Source organism: Leucoraja erinacea, chromosome 8 (genome assembly GCF_028641065.1).
Source record: "Leucoraja erinacea ecotype New England chromosome 8, Leri_hhj_1, whole genome shotgun sequence".
NCBI classification, from domain to species: domain Eukaryota; kingdom Metazoa; phylum Chordata; class Chondrichthyes; order Rajiformes; family Rajidae; genus Leucoraja; species Leucoraja erinaceus.
The window spans coordinates 47,760,652-47,781,296 of NC_073384.1; the positions used below are offsets into that span (position 1 = coordinate 47,760,652).

At 43.7% G+C, this 20,645-nt stretch overlaps 1 protein-coding gene across 1 annotated transcript in view; it reads left to right on the forward strand.

Moving 5' to 3' along the window:
• The window catches only part of LOC129699666 (suppressor of cytokine signaling 5-like), a 31,184-nt gene extending 27,936 nt beyond the window's left edge, over nt 1–3,248 (forward strand). Inside the window, exon 2 of the transcript XR_008723903.1 lies at nt 2,687–3,248. The gene's annotated coding sequence lies outside the window, so the exon portion shown is untranslated. The remainder of the gene's footprint in view (nt 1–2,686) is intronic.
• Nucleotides 3,249–20,645: the final 17,397 nt, after the last annotated feature.

A 20,645-nucleotide genomic window follows, 5' to 3' on the forward strand; every position in this document is an offset into this window, starting at 1 on the left:
AATCAACTCTGCCTCCAATCAAAAAAAGAACCAGTTTGTTTTTATTATTTTTTTTTTTGTCATGCTCTTTTAATAAAATTTGGCTGTACTTAGCTGAACCTTGTAAGCAATCGTCTTCTTTGAGAAGTGCTGCTGGTGTTAATCATGTAGCAATGTGTGCCATGGTCTGAAATGTTATCAGGATATTTGCCAAACAATGATTTATACTCTAACTGGTCCTTGCTACTATGCATTCTCGAATATTCCAAGAGATCATTCAGCCGCTTCATTGATGCTAAATGAAAATGGGATGGAAGTCTGTTGGCATTCCTTCTCACAGAACCAATAAACTGTCAAAGTTGAAGTTTCAATCTGTTGTCAAAGGCTATTTTCCCTTGCAGACCATGTAACACAATAAAAGTATTAACTCATTGAAGATTCATTATGAATGTGATGGTGGAAGTTTTCAGTGGGCTTAGCTTCTAACAACCATTTGGAATAGCTGTCAGTAAGGATTAGGAAATGGTCAAGACCCTTTTCACAAAATCTATATGCACTTGTTGAAGGGGGTTTTGAGCGCATATCCATACACAGTGACACTGTCACTGGTGTTTACGTGTATGGCTTAAATATAGTCTGATGTGATGGTTTTGCTAGTTCTTGATCTAGGCAGAGCCAATATTTGCATTGGCTCTTGTTCCAGACTCAGTCCAATGTAAGTTTATCACGTGCCTCCCTTGTCCAATAATGATTATAGTGCAGTACAGTATAGCGTATGCATCTACACTGTACATATTTTTATTATTGAAGAACGTATCAATCATTCATCTTAGGATCGGATGAGAATAAAATATGAAAATGAACATTTACAATCCGTGTCTGACTAGCATGATGATGGTTCAAAGGCACTTTATTTGTCACATGTACCGAGATAGAGTGAAATTTAATTTTATATACAGTTCAGTACAAGTATCACTATATGTGAGCACTTGGATACATCTTAGATAAGCATTGCAGAAACAGTACAAGTGTATGGTAGTAGTACACTGAGACAGTATACAGAGTCACCAAATCTGGTGTCATTTTCAAGTCCCAGTTGTTATAGCTGTAGAATTCTTAACCTGACCATGAAGGCCTGTTGGTCTGGCGGCATTGCATGCTCATAAAGAGTAAATGCATAAATGTACAGTACCTTAACTTTTCCTTATAATCAAAATTATTTCATAATTGGCATTAAATTGTGAAAGGTACTGTTTGATTCACCTGTACCACATTGAGGACATTGGATTTTGCCTATGGAATTAATGCGTTACAATGCTGGTGACTATATTCTACAGTCTAACTTCTCTTTTGCTGTATCTATTGTACTTTAGTTTGAACTAATTGTTTCTATGTATGGCGGATCGGTTTGGATGGTTTGCAAAACAAAGCTTTTCACGTACCTCATACAAGAAACAATAACAAGCCTAATTAAAAGTCTCTATAAAGTCTAAAGATAGACACAAAATGCTGGAATAACTCAGCGGATCAGGTAGCATCTCTGGAGAAAAAAGGATGGGTGGTATTTTGGGTTGGAACCCTTCTTCAGACTGAAAGTAGTGTGGTGGGGGGGGGGGGGGGGGGGGGGTCATGTGATGAATACAACTAGGCTATTTGGCTCATCAAGTCTACTTCGCCATTCAATCATGGCTGATCAATCTCTCCCTCCTAACCCCATTCTTCTGCCTTCTCCCCATAACCTCTGACACCTGTACTAAAAACCTTAAAAATGTCCACTGATGGCCTCCACAGCCTTCTGTGGCAAAGAATTCCGCAGATTCACCACTCTCTGACCAAATAATTTCCTTCTTATCTCCTTCCTAAAAGAACATCCTTTAATTCTGAGGCTATGTCATAAAATCCTAGACTCTCCGACTAGTGGAAACATTCTCCCCACATCTACTCTATCCAAGCCTTTCACTATTCTATCTGTTTCAATGAGGTCCCCCCCCCATATTCTTCAAAATTCCAGCGAGTACAGGCGCAGGTGCCGACAAACACTTATCATAGGGACCAAACTACTCATTCCTGGGATCATTCTTGTAAACCTTGTCTGGACTCTCTCCAGAGCTAGCACATCCTTCCCCAAATATGGTGCCCAAAATTGCTCACAATATTCCAAATGCAGCCTTACCAGCGCCTTATAGAGCCTCAACATTACATCCCTGTTTTTTGTATACAAACCCGCTTTAAATAAATGCTAACATTGAGTTTGCTTTCTAAACTATTGATTCGACTTGCAGATTAACGTTTTGGGAATCCTGCACCAGCACTCCTGAGTTCCTTTGCACCTGGATTTTCTCCCCATTTAGAAAATAGTCTATGCCTTTATTCCTACTACCAAGGTGAAGATCTGAATGCGAGATAAGATATCGACCAGTCAGGGATGGCAACAAATAACCCTGATTGGCCTAGGTCTTTTCCTGCCTCCACCTCTTCACCCCCCCCCCCCACCCCCTACTTTCAATCTGAAGAAGGGTCCCAACCCGAAACATCATCCATCCTTTTTCGCCAGCGATGTTGTCTGACCTGCTGAGTAACACAGTACTTCGGTGTAAACCAGCATCTGCAGTTTTTTTCTATGAAGTCTAAAGCCTCTAAAGACTAAAAACATTGTAAAATTATTCACTTAAGTGATTATCTTATGTTTCTGATTTTGCAAAGACAGGCTATACTTTACATGGGAAGCTCTCTGATAGTTGCAGCATGGAAGTCATCAAACTACTATCCTAGTGGAAATGAAGTTGCCTTATGCCACATAATGGAGAAAGTCCTACCAACAAATCATTGCATCATGATTGAAAATGAGAAGAAAATACTGACCATATTCACACGTTATATGGCATTGCATTTCTCAAATAAAAGGATCTCGGCACACTGTTAATATTGTAATCAAACCATTTCAATCCTGAATGATTAACAATGTTGGTCGATTCTATTTATTTGCATACTGTGAACAAATATTGAGGCATGTGCACATTTATTTTGAGCCTGATCATTTACGATATCTGTTTGGGCTATGTATGTATATATATTCCCTTGGTGATGCGGCAGATCAGGGTGGAATATCATATCAATGAGCAGTATGTCATCATTTTTAATCAGGGTTATGGTGGGGTTACAGCAACGATGCCATTTAACCTGTTCCAAATATCTCGCTGGATAGATTTGTCATAAGCCTTTGATTAAAATAGTACCAGAGTTCTCACGCAAGATCTTCCTGTACAAAATTAGCCACTGGCTGCACTTTAAATACGTTTTGAGGGGGGGGGGGGGGAGAATTTAATTTTTGATTTTAATTGGTTAAAATCAAAAGATGTTGAAGACCAAAAGCTGTTCAATCGTGTGTCTGGTTTAGGAGATTTCGGGTTTACACGTTTTGCATTCAGATTTTACTTACTTTAACGGACACTCAGAGAAGGCTTAATACCCAGCTTGATTGTATAGCCTTGGTTATCATTGGACTCTTGAGCAGCTGCATAACTTGGAATCATGAGTCAACCGAACTGAACGTTGAATAGGCACAATATTCAACATTTCTCAAATGCTAAGTGTTAAAACAGGTCTGCCAACATTGGGTGAGAGTTGGGAGTGAGAAATTGCGAGAGACCAAGCTCGAGGGAGCGTAGTGACCGGGGAGAGGGTGTGAGAGGAGGGTGTCCGTCCTCCCATTGGTACGGAACGTTTACATTTTCCAGCTTGAAATTGTGCAATATGGTGCATACTGCAGCGAGTCTTTTAACTTACACTTGAATGCAATATATATGCTTTAAATTGCATTAGCTATGAATAAGGTTAGACTAAATTACATTCCTAATTACATTCCACAGAGGAGACAGGCTCTGATCAACAGGTTCAGCACATGAATTATCTTAGTATATTCTTGTATGGAAATCGGATTATAATCAAACACTTGGCCCATGTTGACCAACCTGGGTCTCACTGCACACTTGGTGCTACTCCTGACCCTGACTCCAGTTGCATACCTTCTCTCATTCCTGACCCTGAGTACAGCCTTACACCTGGCCCCCTATTCTGCCCTGATCATAGCTGCTTACCTGCTTAGGTTCCCAGTGCTGAACACTCCCATTGTCCCAGCTTTGAATGCACACCTAATACTATTCCAGACCTTGACTCTGGATGCACACTTGGCCTTGCTCCTAGCCCCTCTGCACTGAAAATATGTCTGGCCCATAAAGCCCATATCTGACCCCCTTGACTTAACCTATTACGTTCAAGTCCACAGGTGCTTATCTACTGCGGTAATCTTTTATGGGGCACTTCACAGACCAAATTATGTATAACAACATTTGCTACACCCATTGGCTTCCTTGTTATCTAACATGCTAGTTACTTTGTCAAAGAAGTTATCAATTGGTTAAACATAATTTCTCATCCATAAAATTATACTCACTCAGCTGCATAAGTATTCTGTTACCATTTCCTTCATTTTCCTAACAAACTGTCCTGAAGTCATTTTCACCTCCAATATTTTCAGTATTTTGCTGTCTTCCTCTCAGCTGGGACTTTTCCAAAATGCAAAGTCCAATAACTATATATTTAAGCAATATTATTCTTTTAAATGTGATCTTGAGAGTACATAATATTTCTGTGGTATTCATAACACAACAATGATAAAAAGATCTTTGTTTTGATTGCACCTACCAATGTGCATACATTATTACATTACAGTTAATATGTACCAAGGGCAATTTTTTTGTTCCAATACTCCCCATTCCAAATTACTTTTACATTGAAGTGATTGAAATCCAAGTGAAGTTTAAATGGCATCATAAAAGTAAAACCTCCGGAATGGATGATATTCATTATGTGGTTGGTTGGGGTCAGCATCAGCACAATTACTATATTAAACTTTGAATCTTCAGATGTCCTGGTTCAAGCTAAAACTAAAGACAAATAATAATCTCCTCACACATTCCCCTGCAAGTATCTCTGTCACTCCTTTAAAATATGCCCCTTCTTTGAACAAGCTCTTAAATATCGCATCTGAAAGTTTCCATCTTATTACACTCCTTGAGGATGTTCATCTACGTGTTCAATTAATAAAACAACAAGATTGGGGACATTTCTATTCAACCTGTCAAAGGAATTTAGGGGGGGGGGGGGGTTAGAAATAGTCAGTGAGGTAAACAAACATTATAGTTGAGTGGCAAATGACAATAGTCCTACCTTGCCAATATTTAACTGAAGGAAATAATGGGTTATCGGGGTTGCTATGTTGTGACAGACAGCCTGATACCTTGCATGTCATTTTAATATTACACTTATCCCATCCCCCTCGATATTCCAGATTAATAAATTAAGGTTTTGTCAACTAATTACAAATCAGGCTAATTACAAATCAATAACATTAGCCAACTCCGAAACATGAAGCGCTGAGCATTGGGATCCAGACATCACAGACAACTGGCCTCAGTTCCTCGCTCACATCTGGTAGTGTTCTCCGTCTGAACCAGAGGTCGCAGAGCATTTTTGAAAGTGGGGAGGCTGAGCGATCACTGATCAGTGGCCTTGAGGGTACCCGGTGAGGGAGTGGGGAGAGGGTGTGGAAGGGGGGTGTCCCCCCTCCCAGGGTAGGGAATTTTTGAAATTTGATGTATTAAAATCATGTTTTAGTGCATTGTTGGTTTCAATGTTTTTTGTATGAAGTATTTTTAAGGGGTAACTTTTTCCACACAAAGGGTGGTGGGTGTATGGAACAAGCTGCCAGAGGAGGTATTTGAGGCTGGGACCACCCCAACATTTAAGAAACAGTTAGACTGATACATGATTAGGACAGGTTTGGAGGTATGGACCAAAAGCAGGTAGCGTAGCTGGGACATGTTGGCGGGTGTGGGCAAGTTGCGCTGAAGGGCCTGTTTTCACACTGTATCACTCTATGACTACATTGTACCTCCACCATGCATGAATGCTTCAAAATCGAGCGATCGAGTTTTATTGCCATATACTCAAGCATAGAAACATAAAATAGGTGGAGGAATAGGTCATTCGGCTCTTCGAGCCAGCACTGCCATTCAATATGATCATGGCTGTTCATCGAAAATCAGTACCCCTTTCCAGTTTTTTTTCCCCATATCCCTTGATTTCATTAGAAACATAGAAACATAGAAAATAGGTGCAGGAGTAGGCCATTCGGCCCTTCGAGCCTGCATCGCTATTCAATATGATCATGGCTGATCATCCAACTCGGTATCCTGTACCTGCCTTCTCTCCATACCCCCTGATCCCTTTAGCCACAAGGGCCACATCTAACTCCCTCTTAAATATAGCCAATGAACTGGCCTCAACTACCTTCTGTGGCAGAGAATTCCAGAGATTCACCACTCTCTGTGTGAAAAATGTTTTCCTCATCTCGGTCCTAAAAGATTTCCCCCTTATCCTTAAACTGTGACCCCTTGTTCTGGACTTCCCCAACATCGGGAACAATCTTCCTGCATCTAGCCTGTCCAACCCCTTAAGAATTTTGCAAGTTTCTATAAGATTCCCTCTCAATCTTCTAAATTCTAGCGAGCACAAGCCGAGTCTATCCAGTCTTTACTTCATATGAAAGTCCTGACATCCCAGGAATCGGTCATTAGCCCCAAGAACTAAATGTAACTCTCTTGAAAACATCCAGTGAATTGGCATGCACTGCCTTCTGTGGCGGAGAATTCCACAGATTCACAACTCTCTGCGTGAAGAAAGTTTGTCCTCATCTCAGTCCTAATTGGCCTACCCTTTATTCTTAAACTGTGACCCCCTAGTTCTGAACTCCCCCAACATCAGGAACATTTTTCCTGCAGTTACAGTAAGTGAAAATCTAGCAGGCAAGCAGGATGCTTTCTCCAATCACTCCCATTTGAAGTCCACTATCTTCCACCGTTTCTACCCAGTGCTTGGTACTTACTTCCAGCAGCCACTGGTTGTCCTCCAGGATGCACTGAACTGCAGCCTGATCCATGCAGGTCACCTGGGCAAATTTGCCACAGAGACTCTCACGGCAGCGGCGCAACGCCTCCAACGGCCCAGGACTCTTGTAATGAGGCTGCTCCATGGCCAGACCTGCAGTGAGCGACTCGCCAGCCCGGCAAACACTCACCATCCCCGGCTCCCCTTCCACATCTGTCCCCGCCGCTGCTTCTGCTTCCAACACCCGTGACCCATGCAGTTGATATGAGTTTTGAAATTTTCGTTGATCACGGAATTTCTCATGACAGTGTGAGAAATTTGTGGTCAGCGTGAGAATTTGGCGAAATGCGTGATTCTCACGCTCAATGCATGAGAGTTGGCAGCCCTGCCTCTCCCCCCCCCCCCCCTCTCTAGCACTAGGACCCAGCACAGCCCGACCCCGTGATGTCAGAGTTTGCAGCGTGGAGACTTCAGGCCCGGTGCTGAGCCTAGGACTCGGGTAAGGTAAAGCGACGGCTGTGACCTGCTGGAGAGCGGTGGAGTGGCGAGGGTTGGTGGAGTCGATTGTGGAGGCTCGCGGGTAGTGGAGTCCAGGTCGGCGGGCGAAGCGTAGGAGGTCCCGGTCAGCGGATGGCCGGTGATGCGGAGAGGTTCAGCGATCCTGGTGAGGCGGAGAGGTTCGGAGGGCTCGGTGAGGTGGCGAGGTTCAGCGGTCACGTTAAGGTGCCGATAGTCAGAGGAACCGGGGGGGGGGGGGAGGAAGTGAGGGTCGGCATAATCGGTGAGGGGGTGTTACCGGTGAGGCAGCGAAGATCGGCATCGTCGGTGGGCAGGTGAAGGTCGGCGGCAGCATCGACGTGGAGGTCGGCAACGGTGGTGTCCTCCGTGGTCCAGGCCTGAGGTCGGGCCGGGAGGCGGTGAGTGCTGGTGCTGCTCCTCGTGGCCAAAATATCGTTTGGGACTCTGCCTGCTGGTTTTCATTCTGTTCATTGGTGGTGTAATGGAATTCATTAGTTTAATTCTACTTTAAGCACACTTCCTGATTTTATAGAATTAATCGGTAATTGTAAAATTCAAATTATACCTTGGCCACTGCTTCAATCCTTTTGGACATTTCCCTTCATACCTCCCCTTTATTTTAAATTGTTGATATCTATTGCATTCCAGCCTCCATCTAGGCTTCTTGTTGAAATGTATCTTTGCTCTTTCAGTCCCCGCACTCAGCAATTCCTCACCATTCTTACTCTCAGCAATCATTCATCATTTCTAAATGTGCTGTCCCCACTAAATCATTCTTACTGGCCACCTGTTTAAACTTTCCGCTTTACATGGCAACTCCCCTGCGAGAAGAGGATAGTGCTAGTGTTCGGGTGATCACTGGTTGGCACAGACTTGGTGGCCTGAAGGGCCTATTTCCATGCTGTATCTCTAAAGACTTGGATTGCACGGACAGTAGGTATATTGTATGATGAGAGATTTAAGCAGTTTGGGTCTCTATTCTAAAAATCAAAATAACTGGTGTTGACAATCTGAAATAAAATCATAAAATGTGGTAAATGGGTCAGCGGGATGCAGTTTGATCCGGTAATTGGTTCCAAAACGTTGTTTTCTGTTCTCCTGAGCGTTGAAGAACAAGAATTGATCTCGATGAAATCCATCAAATTCTTACAAGGCTTGATATGTTAGGGCAGGCTCGATGTGTTCCTAATTGTGGCCACAGTCTTCAAATAAAAAGATGGCTATTCAGAATAGAACGTTAGATGTTAAGGGAATCAAGTGATGTTGGGTGAGTGCTGTGAAGTAGCATACAGATAGGACATCAGCCAGGATCTTATCGTTTGTACTACCTCATTCTGTGATTCTCCATCCCTTTTTATTTAGTTTAGTTTTAGGCTAGAGATTTAGTGTGGAAACAGGCCCTTCAGTCCACCAAGCCCACACCAACCAATGATGCCCATACACTATTTCTATCCTACACATTAGGGACGATTTACAGAAGCCAATTAACCTACAAACCTGCACATCTGTGGAATGTGGGAAGAAACTGGAGCACCCGGAGAAAGCCCACGTGGTCACAGGGAAAACATACAAACTCCATAAGACGGCTCCTGTAGTCAGGATCAAACCTGATCCCATGGCGCTGTAAGGCAACAACTCAACCGCTGTGCCACTTTCCACCTGTTTTATCCAGCCTTGGTTGCTTTGATTTGAATGAATCCCAAATGACTGCCAGGTGTGCAATTAAAAGCTGCAATTACCTGCATAAGTACCACCTTCGGTTGAACCTGCAAGGTCACTGCTGATACTCAGGTCAGTTGGCTAATCATTGTCTGATACCATGGTGAGATAATTGTGCAATTGGCTATGTTATCCTAAATGCATTATTTGAATTCTGTCTATTTAGACTTTTTAAAGAGAAAACAAGAGCGGAACAATATTTCTCAGACCCTATAAACAAATTCAAAAAAATAATTGGTCCAAAGCGACTTTTGGCTGAATTTGGAACTGGAACAATTGTGTTTATAATTGAACAAGAATGCGGCAATGTTTAGGGAACGTGGATGGTTGATTAATTGTGTGTTTGTCCACTCTTTATGCTGAGGCATAAATTTACAGGTACTTCACTAAGCCACCCAATCTTAACCTGTCAGGTTTAGGTTTTTAGTTTAGAGATACAGCATGGAAACAGGCCCTTCAGCCCACCGAGTCTGCACCAACCACCGATACAACCCCGCACACATTCCATATCCTACACGCACACACTAGGAATTTATACTAAGCCAATTAACCTATAAACCTGTACACCTTTGGAGTGTGGGAGAAAACCGAAGATCACACAGAAAACCCATGTGATCATGGGGAAACGTACAAACTCCATACAGACAGTGCCCCTGGATCGAACCTGGGTCCCTGGCGCTGTAAGACAGTAGCTCTACTGCTCCACCCCACTGTGCCACCCTGAGGTTAGGCAAGGATTCTGGTATGAAAGTCATACAGTGCTGGTCTGAGAAGATAATTGGGGTCCTTCGTAACCATTTTGAGTCGGTCGACTGGTTCACATTCAAGGACTCTGTGGCTGTATTCCACAGCCGTTACAGACTTTATCATTAAATGTGCAGAGGAATGCATGTCAAAGAAGGAAATATGAGTGTTCCCCAACCTGAAGCCAGGGATATATCTTGAAGTCCATTCCTAGGTGAAGTCCAAGTCTGTATCATTCAAGCCTCATGATCTTGGACAAGAAATCTCCGTACGACCTTTCGCAAAGCCATTAATGGCGAATTCTAGGAGGTAAGGAGATAGAAAATGGTGTCAAGACACCAGCCTCTCTCACAATGTCAGCAAGATGAAGAAGCTGGTTATTCGCTTCAGGAAACGAGGTGGTGAGACGAGGCCCCAGCAGCTTCAATGGTGCCAAAGTAGATGTGGATGAGAGCTTCAAGCAACCAGTCATTCTCTTGCTCATTCTTCTCTTCTCTTGCTCATTTGGCAAAAATCGGTGGTGGACCTGCATCATTCACGGAGGTTTGGAAAAGGAAAATGGGTAATGCTGTGATTTTCAGACAATGAGGAATAATTTTGGAGTTGGGTGAATAAAACTGTAATTTGCAATTAGCTATCCACTGCCTAACCTAAGGGTGTTTGATGCTGATACTGGATTGTTAGAAAAGGGCATGGTCTATTTAATGGTGGTTGAATCCACTTACAGCCAGTGCAACAAATTACAAGATGAATTATGCATCATGTAAATTAAAGACCCCAGGTTAGGTTAAATTCTTTCTCACAGATCAGATATCAGTGTTGATAACTTGATAATGAGTTGGATTTAGCATCTTGTAAGTAACATAGAAACATAGAAATTAGGTGCAGGAGTAGGCCATTCGGCCCTTCGAGCCTGCACCGCCATTCAATATGATCATGGCTGATCATCCAACTCAGTATCCTGTACCTGCCTTCTCTCCATACCCTCTGATCCCCTTGGCCACAAGGGCCACATCTAACTCCCTCTTAAATATAGCCAATGAACTGGCCTCAACTACCCTCTGTGGCAGAGAGTTCCAGAGATTCACCACTCTCTGTGTGAAAAAAGTTCTCCTCATCTCAGTTTTAAAGGATTTCTCCATTATCCTTAAGCTGTGACCCCTTGACCTGGACTTCCCCAACATCAGTATAAGTAGTATACAAACTTAAAGCACAAGGCATTGGGGGTTCAGTATTGATGTGGATAGAGAACTGGCTGGCAAACAGGAAGCAAAGAGTAGGAGTAAACGGGTCCTTTTCACAATGGCAGGCAGTGACTAGTGGGGTACCCCAAGGCTCAGTACTGGGACCCCAGCTATTTACAATATATATTAATAATCTGGATGAGGGAATTGAAGGCAATATCTCCAAGTTTGCGGATGACACTAAGCTGGGGGGCAGTGTTAGCTGTGAGGAGGATGCTAGGAGACTGCAAGGTGACTTGGATAGGCTGGGTGAGTGGGCAAATGTTTGGCAGATGCAGTATACTGTGGATAAATGTGAGGTTATCCATTCTGGTGGCAAAAACAGGAAAGCAGACTATTATCTAAATGGTGGCCGATTGGGAAGGGGAGATGCAGCGAGACCTGGGTGTCATGGTACACCAGTCATTGAAGGTAGGCATGCAGGTGCAGCAGGCAGTAAAGAAAGCGAATGGTATGTTAGCTTTCATTGTAAAAGGATTTGAGTATAGGAGCAGAGAGGTTCTACTGCAGTTGTACAGGGTCTTGGTGAGACCACACCTGGAGTATTGCGTACAGTTTTGGTCTCCAAATCTGAGGAAGGACATTATTGCCATAGAGGGAGTGCAGAGACGGTTCACCAGACTGATTCCTGGGATGTCAGGACTGTCTTATGAAGAAAGACTGGATAGACTTGGTTTATACTCTCTAGAATTTAGAAGATTGAGAGGGGATCTTATAGAAACTTACAAAATTCTTAAGGGGTTGGACAGGCTAGATGCAGGAAGATTGTTCCCAATGTTGGGGAAGTCCAGGACCAGGGGTCACAGCTTAAGGATAAAGGGGACATCCTTTAAAACTGAGATGAGAAGAACTTTTTTCACACAGAGAGTGGTGAATCTCTGGAACTCTCTGCCACAGAGGGTAGTTGAGGCCAGTTCATTGGCTATATTTAAGAGGGAGTTAGATGTGGCCCTTGTGGCTAAGGGGATCAGGGGGTATGGAGAGAAGGCAGGTACGGGATACTGAGTTGGATGATCAGCCATGATCATATTGAATGGCGGTGCAGGCTCGAAGGGCCGAATGGCCTACTCCTGCACCTAATTTCTATGTTTCTATGTATGTTTCTATCAGGAACAATCTTCCTGCATCTAGCCTGTCCAACCCCTTAAGAATTTTGTAAGTTTCTATAAGATCCCCTCTCAATCTCCTAAATTCTAGAGAGTATAAACCAAGTCTACCCAGTCTTTCTTCATAAGACAGTCCTGACATCCCAGGAATCAATCTGGTGAACCTTCTCTGCACTCCCTCTATGGCAATAATGTCCTTCCTCAGATTTGGAGACCAAAACTGTATGCAATACTCCAGGTGTGGTCTCACCAAGACCCTGTACAACTGCAGTAGAACCTCCCTGCTCCTATACTCAAATCCTAACACTTCAGCAAGACCCCCCCCCCCCCCCCCCACATTAAAACCTGTGCCTCACAACATGTGAATACACCTTTGCAAGTCTACTAATTGGCAAGGTATGTGGATATTCTGCATCTGTTTAGAACTTGGTACGCCCTCCTGACAAGAAATGCTGGCTGAACTCAGTTCGTGAATAAAATGTCGTCATTTTTTCCAGATTTCCAGTACAATTTCCCTCATAGTATGTAGGCCATTTGTAATATAATCTCTCGGTATTGTGGAGCTTAATATTCTTTGTTCAACCAGGTGCATGGGGTTACAGGTTCAGCTTCCTTTCAAAACTTGCTCTCTTATTCATGGGTAAACAATATTTCTCACAGAGAACTGAATCCCTCAACAAGCAAAACCAACATTCCTATTGATTACAAAGATAGATACAAAATGCTGGAGTCACTTAACGGGTCAGGCAACATCCGTGGAGAAAATGGATAGGTGACGTCTCAGGTTGGGACCTTCCTTTAGCATCAGCAGTTCACTTCTATTGCATCCTATTGCTTGCCATGTCCAGCATTGTATAATCAGGATTTGTATAATAGTAAACCTCTTATCACAGAATAAACAGTGGGCATCTCACCATCATTTCCAGTCACTTAGGCCATGTAACATTGCTTACCCATGTCATTGCCTGGTCCATCACAGGTATTAGGCTCCCCACCTTCAAAGGGATGCACAGGAAGCTAACTTCATCAAAGACCCCACACACCACCCTGGCCACACTCTCATCTTGCTGCTATCGTCAGTAAAAAAGGACAGGGCCCATCCACCCCAGACTCTTGACCCACCCTGCACAACCCAAAACAACACTGCTTCAGCATCGAACTACAATGGGCACCATGAGAGGAATAGGTCGGGTACATGCACAGAGTCTCTTGCCCAGAGTAGGGGAATCAAGGGCCAGAGGACATAGGTTCAAGGTGAAGGGGGAAAGATTTAATAGGAATCTGAGTGGTCACTTTTTCACACAAAGGGTGGTGGGTATATGGGACGAGCTGCCAGAGGAGGTAGTTGAGGCTGAGACTATCCCAACGTTTAAGAAACAATTAGATAGGTTTATGGATAGGACAAGTTTGGAGGGATATGGACAAAGTGCAGGAAGGTGGGACTAGTGTAGCTGGGAAATGTTGGCCAGTGTGGGCAAGTTGGGCCAAAGGACCTGTTTCCACTCTGTATCACTCTATGACTCGATGACTCTATGTAATTTAGCTCACACTGTCATGGTCTGGTGTACACAACTTAACTGATACTTTATTGTACATTTTATATGTTATGCAGCAAGTTATGCCCCTGTCCCACTTAGGAAACCTGAACGGAAACCTCTGGAGACTTTGTGCCCCACCCAAGGTTTCAGTGCGATTCCCGAAGGTTCCCAGAGGTTTTTGTCAGTCTCCCTACCTGCTTCCACTACCTGCAACCTCCGGCAACTACCTACAACCTCCGGGAACCGCACGGAAACCTTGGGTGAGGTTTCCGTTCAGGTTTCCAAAGTGGGACAGGGGCATAAGAATCTCGTTGGTCTGGTGCTGGTGCATGTAACAACTAAACACTCTTGAATTGATTATTGCATTGTTTCTTCCATAAAGATTTGGAATATTCTGAACAGATTTTGGGCCAAATATCTGAGGAAGGAGGTGCTGGCGTTGGAGACGGTCCAAAGGAGCTTTACAAGAATGTTCCCGGGAGTGATTGGGTTAACATATGAGGAGCATATAATGATGACTCTAGGCCTGTACTCGCTGGAGCTTAGATGGGTGAGGGGGGATCTCATTGAAATCTACCGAATAATGAAAGGTCTAGATGGAGAGGATGTATCCAGCAGTAGGAGAGTCTAAGACCAGATGCAAAGCCTCGCAATATGAGGATGTGCCTTTAGAATGGAGATGAGGAGGAATCTCTTTAACCAGAGGGTGGTGAATTTGTGGAATCCATTGCCATAGACTGCTGTGGAGGCCAGGTCATTGGGTATTGATAACGCAGAGATTGATAGGTTCTTGGTTAGTAGCACTTCAGCCCTGTTAAAGCTTAAAGGAAGGCAGGAGAATAGGGTTGAGAGACAATAATGGATCAGCCATGATCGAATTGGGGAGCCGACTTGATGGGCCGAGCGGCCTAATTCTGTTACTATGTCTTATGGTCTAAAAGGAGATGTGCAGGGCAAGTTCTTGTACACAGCAAAGAATGGAGGGGTATGAATCATGTGCAGGCAGAAGAGATTAATTTAGCTTGACATCAGGTTTGGCACTGATGTTGTTGGCCAAAGGCCCAGTTCTTGGGTTATACTGTTTTATGTTCTGTAAGTCTTTTCCTACTGGTCTTGGAGCAACTGACTGGAGATATTAATCACATTTCTGGGCTACATTTCTGTATGGACCTCTCATCTCTGCCCCCTGCAATCAAACATTTTCCATGAAGTATGTGGTGAATTTCAAGTCAAGTTTGTAACCCTTAAATAGGTTGCACCTTTATTGACTTACAGGAAAATCACAATTGGTAAATGCACAACTGCTCAATTCAAACAACATATATTAAACCACTTGATGATTGTAACATATAGTAAATAAGTTAATAATGTGACAAGAACAAATTGTACAAAATCGGCATGACCATGATCCTGCATTTTAACCATGGGTTGAATAGGTTGATTAGGACTCAAGGCAATTGCTTGGATGATATTTAATCAGGCCATGAATTAACAACAAGCAACTTTACAATAAGCAACTACTAATAGTGCTATGACATTTCCACGATGGGAATCTTTGCCTCTGTCCACATATTTTCACTCCTAGAATAATTACAAACAAAAGTCAGCTGGAATCTTGGACAGTCCTTCCCCTCATGAGGTGCTTAAATCTCCATTAAAAGACTCAGATAAATGAGATTAGCAAAGACTGAGAGCAAATCATGGACAGTGCTTTCCTTTACACTGAATACACATTAAACCGTTTGTGGACTTGCAATTATTTGTTTTTTATTTCTTTTTTTCAGGAAAAAAACAAATTTAGAATGGTTCCAGCCATCTTGAGCTAAATGTATGTTTTTATTGCCTTGTGCAAAGGGTATGCCACAAGCAATCATCATTAGATAAAGCCAACACTCGATTTGATTCAAATGGATGCATGACTAGCATCTCTCCTGGAGTGAGAGGACAGATACAAATGTATTTTCCTCTTTTTGTTTTTTTAACTTGCCAATGCTAGCACAGCAGGGTAAGAGTCTCACCAAGCTGACATTTATCCCCCACTAACACATTTTTAATGTCTAAACACTAATTTTCAAACAGCCAGCAATCTTCATGCAATTCATGAGCCAATGGTTATCAACAGTCTTCTTTTGAGCCGTAAATAAAAATAAAAAATAAATTGCAGATGCTGCAAATGTAAATTGAATAGACTCCAGACATGAAAAGTTCACTGTTTCACTTTCTGCAAATGCCTTGGCTTGCTGAGTTTTTCCACCATTTTGGCTTGCTTTGATTCTAAAGAACACAAGACAATAAGGGCAGTAGGCCATCAGGTCCATCAGTCCTGCCTCACCATTCAGTATGATCATGGCTGATCTGCCTCGGGCTTAGAACATTACACGATACAATGCAGGAAACGGGCTCTTCAGCCCACAATGTCTGCACCGAATATGATGCCAAGTCAAACATCTCTGCCTGTATGTGATCCGCATCCCTCCATTCCCTGCATATCCGTGTGCCTCAATAAATAGATTTAATTAATGACTCACTTGTGTAGAGGCTTTATGCTTTATTACTCGAAGGGTTAATTGTGCTCTATTACTGGAAGGATTACAACATCAGGGAGCCGACCATTGGATGAAATGAACCATGTGGCGTGTGGATGCCGCTGCTGAGGGAAGGAATAAATGAGAACCCGGTGCGGGGGGAGAACAATGGGGACCCTGCGTGGTGGGACTGCCATGAAGGGGGAGGGGTGGAGAACAATATAGACCTGGCGGGGGGGGGGGGGGGGGGGGGGGGGGGGGACCAAAGGGGGACGGCACAGATACTGTGTATAATTTGTAACTTTGTCAGCAGCTTTATGTGGCAACTATTTGCATACCGTGTGTATGCAAGCAAAGAACTTCACTGTGAAATTCATTCATTCAACATCTTTCCTTGCTATTTTATGGACTGATTAGCTATTTAACTAACATTTCTATCTCATTCATTTACGTGGTAAACTAGTTGGGACATTGGAGCTTGTTCCAATCATGCCTGGAATTTTACAGTATCAAATTTTACAGCACACGGATTTTACTATACACCAGTGATGTAATGGTGCTCTATAATGAACAGCTTGCATCAAGCATATGGTGCAATGAATGGTTCCTATTCTGAGCCAATATAGCAATTTCTTCATCTTGATTACAGCCAACTTCAGACATGGCCAAAATGAAGGAGACGTTTGGTGGAACAAATTACTTAGGAAACAATCCAGCATCTCCAGGTTTTTAACCTTGCACATGCGATATAATTATACATGAAGCATCCATAATCCATTGGGCATAATAAGGATGACAAGGAAAATACAGAAAGCAGGATGAAAGGTAGTTTAAATATTCTGTTCCTTGCCTGGAGTCAGGCTTATATTTGAAATGAATATGAGTGTAGTTAATATTCCCTCTATTAAAGGTAGAAGATTTATGTGTAGCTCATGGCCAAAGTTTGGATAGAGATAATATAACAAACAACTATTGACATCTGTAAAGAGCCAGATGTCAAAAGTTAACATTTCAGTCCTGGTCCTGGCAAGTCTGATAAATATTCCAAGAAGAGAAGATAACATTCAAGATTAATAAGAGGCTCTGAGATCTGACAATATCTGTGTTGAGATTAATTTCTTGCATTTCTACCACAGTCACTGTGACTTTCCATCTTATTAATGTTACCAGTTGGATCAGAATAGGGTGCACAGGCATCTGAATTGCAAAAGTACCTCCATGAAAATAGAGCTTTAAACTATGAAGGACTAGATTTTGTCCACCTAAAAACTAAAGTTAATTGAAAAGGCAGCAAATGAAAATTGCTCTCAGTCTCAAAATGATTTTCTTGAATTGCATGGATTTGTACTAGTCTCATTCAGTTTTAATAAAGAGACACAAAGTTTATTTTAGAGATACAGCGTGGAAACACGCCCTTTGGCTCATTGAGTCCATGCCGACCCATCCTTTCGGGTCAATTTACAGAAGTCAATTAACCCACAAACTTGCATGTCTGTGGAATGTGGGAGGAAGCAGGAGCACACGGAGAAAACCCACGCGGTCACAGGGAGAACGTACAAACTCCACACAGGCAGCACCCGTCCTATGGATCACACCTGTGTCTCAAGCGCTGTGAGGCAGCAGCTCAACCGCTAATGAGAATAGTGCTCAATAAAACTTAAACTGATGCTCTCTGACTTACGTAAGGGTTACGTTCCATGCGCCCTTGCGTAAGTGAGATGTTACGTAAGTCGAAAACAGAAGCGCGACTGTGCACGAGCAAAATTACTAATTAACGTGGAGATCACATGGGAGCTGGAGAACAACTGATTGGCCTGCAGAATGGCCGCATGAGATGGCTATCACGTGGGCAGTGGGCGGCGCGACTCTCGTCAGCAGCGGCCTCTGCAGTCTGTCCGCGTTTTATTATTTTCTGTCTATGTTTTTATGTAGTTTTTGTTATTTTTTTGTTGGGGTGTGTGTGTGGGGGGGTGGGGTGGGAGGGGGGGGGAAACTTTTAAATCTCTCCCTGCACGGGAGACCCGACCTTTTCTCGTCGGGTTTCCGTTATCGTTGGGGCTGCAACGAGGAGCGGCCTCCAACAGGAAGAGACCGGGGACTCTGGTGCCGACGACTCACCGTCGCCGTCGCGGGGCTGGCCGAGTCCTGAGCGGGTTGAGCGGTGGAGGAGCGCTGCTGCTGCTGCTGCTGCTGCTGCTGCGCGGTCCGACCGGAGAGTTGGAGGCTTCAATGGCAGGTCTGTGGACGGCGGCACCGGGAGCCCGCGGGTCCCTGGAGGGAGACCGCTTTTCAGGGCTCTCGCAACGGCGACTTCCCCCGCCTGAGTTGCGGGGTTGAAGAGCACTGCGAGCGCACGCCGGGGGCTCTAACATCAAGACCCAGTGTGCGACCTCGCACCACCCGGCGTGGCTTTAATGGCCGCGGGACAATCGCCATCGCCAGCCGGTGGCTTTGACTTTGACTCTGACAACGGGGGGGGGGGAGAGTGCAGTGGAGAGATAAGTTTATTTGGCCTTCCATCACAGCAATGTAATGGATGTTTATGTAAATTATGTTGTGTCTTGGGTCTATTTGTTTGTAATGTATGGCTGCAGAAACGGCATTTCGTTTGGACCTCAAGGGGTCCAAATGACAATTAAATGTATCTTGTATCTTGTATAGCACACTACTACCGAGACTACAGAAATGTGCAACTCGGAAATAAAGCAATAGGCTTAAGGAGTTACTTACATAAGTGCGAGTTTACCTAAGTTGCCTATTATGTAATTGAAGGAATGTCTGTATGCTGTTTATGCACAGCGGTGTTAAATAAGAAACGTTCACCACAAAGATTTTCATGAGATATAATGTCATTCCAGCAAAGCTCTACTCGGTGAAATTATTGAAATGAAAGTCAGGCATTGATATTCCAATGGATCAATGGTTCTTTTATTATTATGTGTGCCAAGATACAGTGCAAACAGATCAGTAAAAATTATTACCACAAATAAGTAGAATCCCCGATCAAGTACCAAATGCATAGAAACAGCCGACTGAGTCCATGTGCAAAAGTTGCCAGGTTTTGGCACCACGAAGGGAAGTTCCATGATGCGTTTAATTCCAGTTGACGTCAACATCAGAGACTTGACTCATAGAGTAATAGTAGCTTCCAACTGGCATACAACTGTAAATATTACAATCTGCAAGGACCAGCAGATTCCCACGATCTGGATGCAGACAGGGTTTATTTTTAATTCAAACTCACAACAGTTCTTAATAGAAGATTTATTACTAAAATAATTTGCCTATTAAAACGGTGTAACAATCTGCCCTTGAATTTGAAAACAAAATATGTAAAATTAAGCTCTCTCAGGATCTGACATGAGTTTACATGGTTCATAATGAACAAATAAAGCAAGTTCTATTTCTGTTAAATAATAATTAATATTTATTCACTTTGGAATCCATGGATCTAGGTTACTAACAATCTTGAACACAATCTACTAGGGAAATAACCAGGGTTACAAAGACCTCAGGCTTTTCTACCTTGTGGCTGATGGTAACAGCCAAGAAGAGGGCATGGTGGGGATCCTTGATGACAGATGCCACCTTTTTGAGGCTTTTGATGGAGCGGAGGACAATGCCTGTGCTGGACTTGGCTGAGTCCACCATGCTCTGCAGCCTCTTGCATCCCTGTGCGTTAGAATTGCCAAACCAGTCAGGATTCATTCTACAGTCTTTCTGTAGAAGATCATTGGAGTATTTGGAGACATGCCAAATCTCTTTAAACTTATAAGAAATATAGTTGTTGTCGCACCTTCTTCAAGATCAAGATTCAAGATACATTTAATTGTCACATGTGCCAGATGGCACAGTGAAATGAAATTCCCATACAGCCATACAATAAAAAAAATAAAGAACACACACTATAGAATTTGACATAAAACATCCCCACAGTCAGTCTCTTCCTCCACTGTTCCCCGTGGTCAGGGCCTCCCCAAGCCCTCCGCAGTTGCAGCTACGGGCGGCCCGATGTCCAGGACCGCTCGCCGGGGTGATACAAGTCCGACGTTGGGGCTGCGGGACGTCCTCAGTGTCGTGGACACAGAGTCAGCCCCCTCCTACCGGAGTCCGCGGCTCCCAAAATCCGCAGGCCGCGCCGGGTGGAGACTGCTGCTGTAGACCCTCTGCAAGGCGCCCCAGGACTCCACGATGACAGGCAGCGCCGCCCGCGTTGGAAGCTCTCCGCACCAAAGCTCCACGATGTTGGAGCAATAGCTCAACGCTCCGGAGCTCCAAACGGCGACCCAGGTAGGCATCGCCCGCTCCGCGGTGACTCCAGCG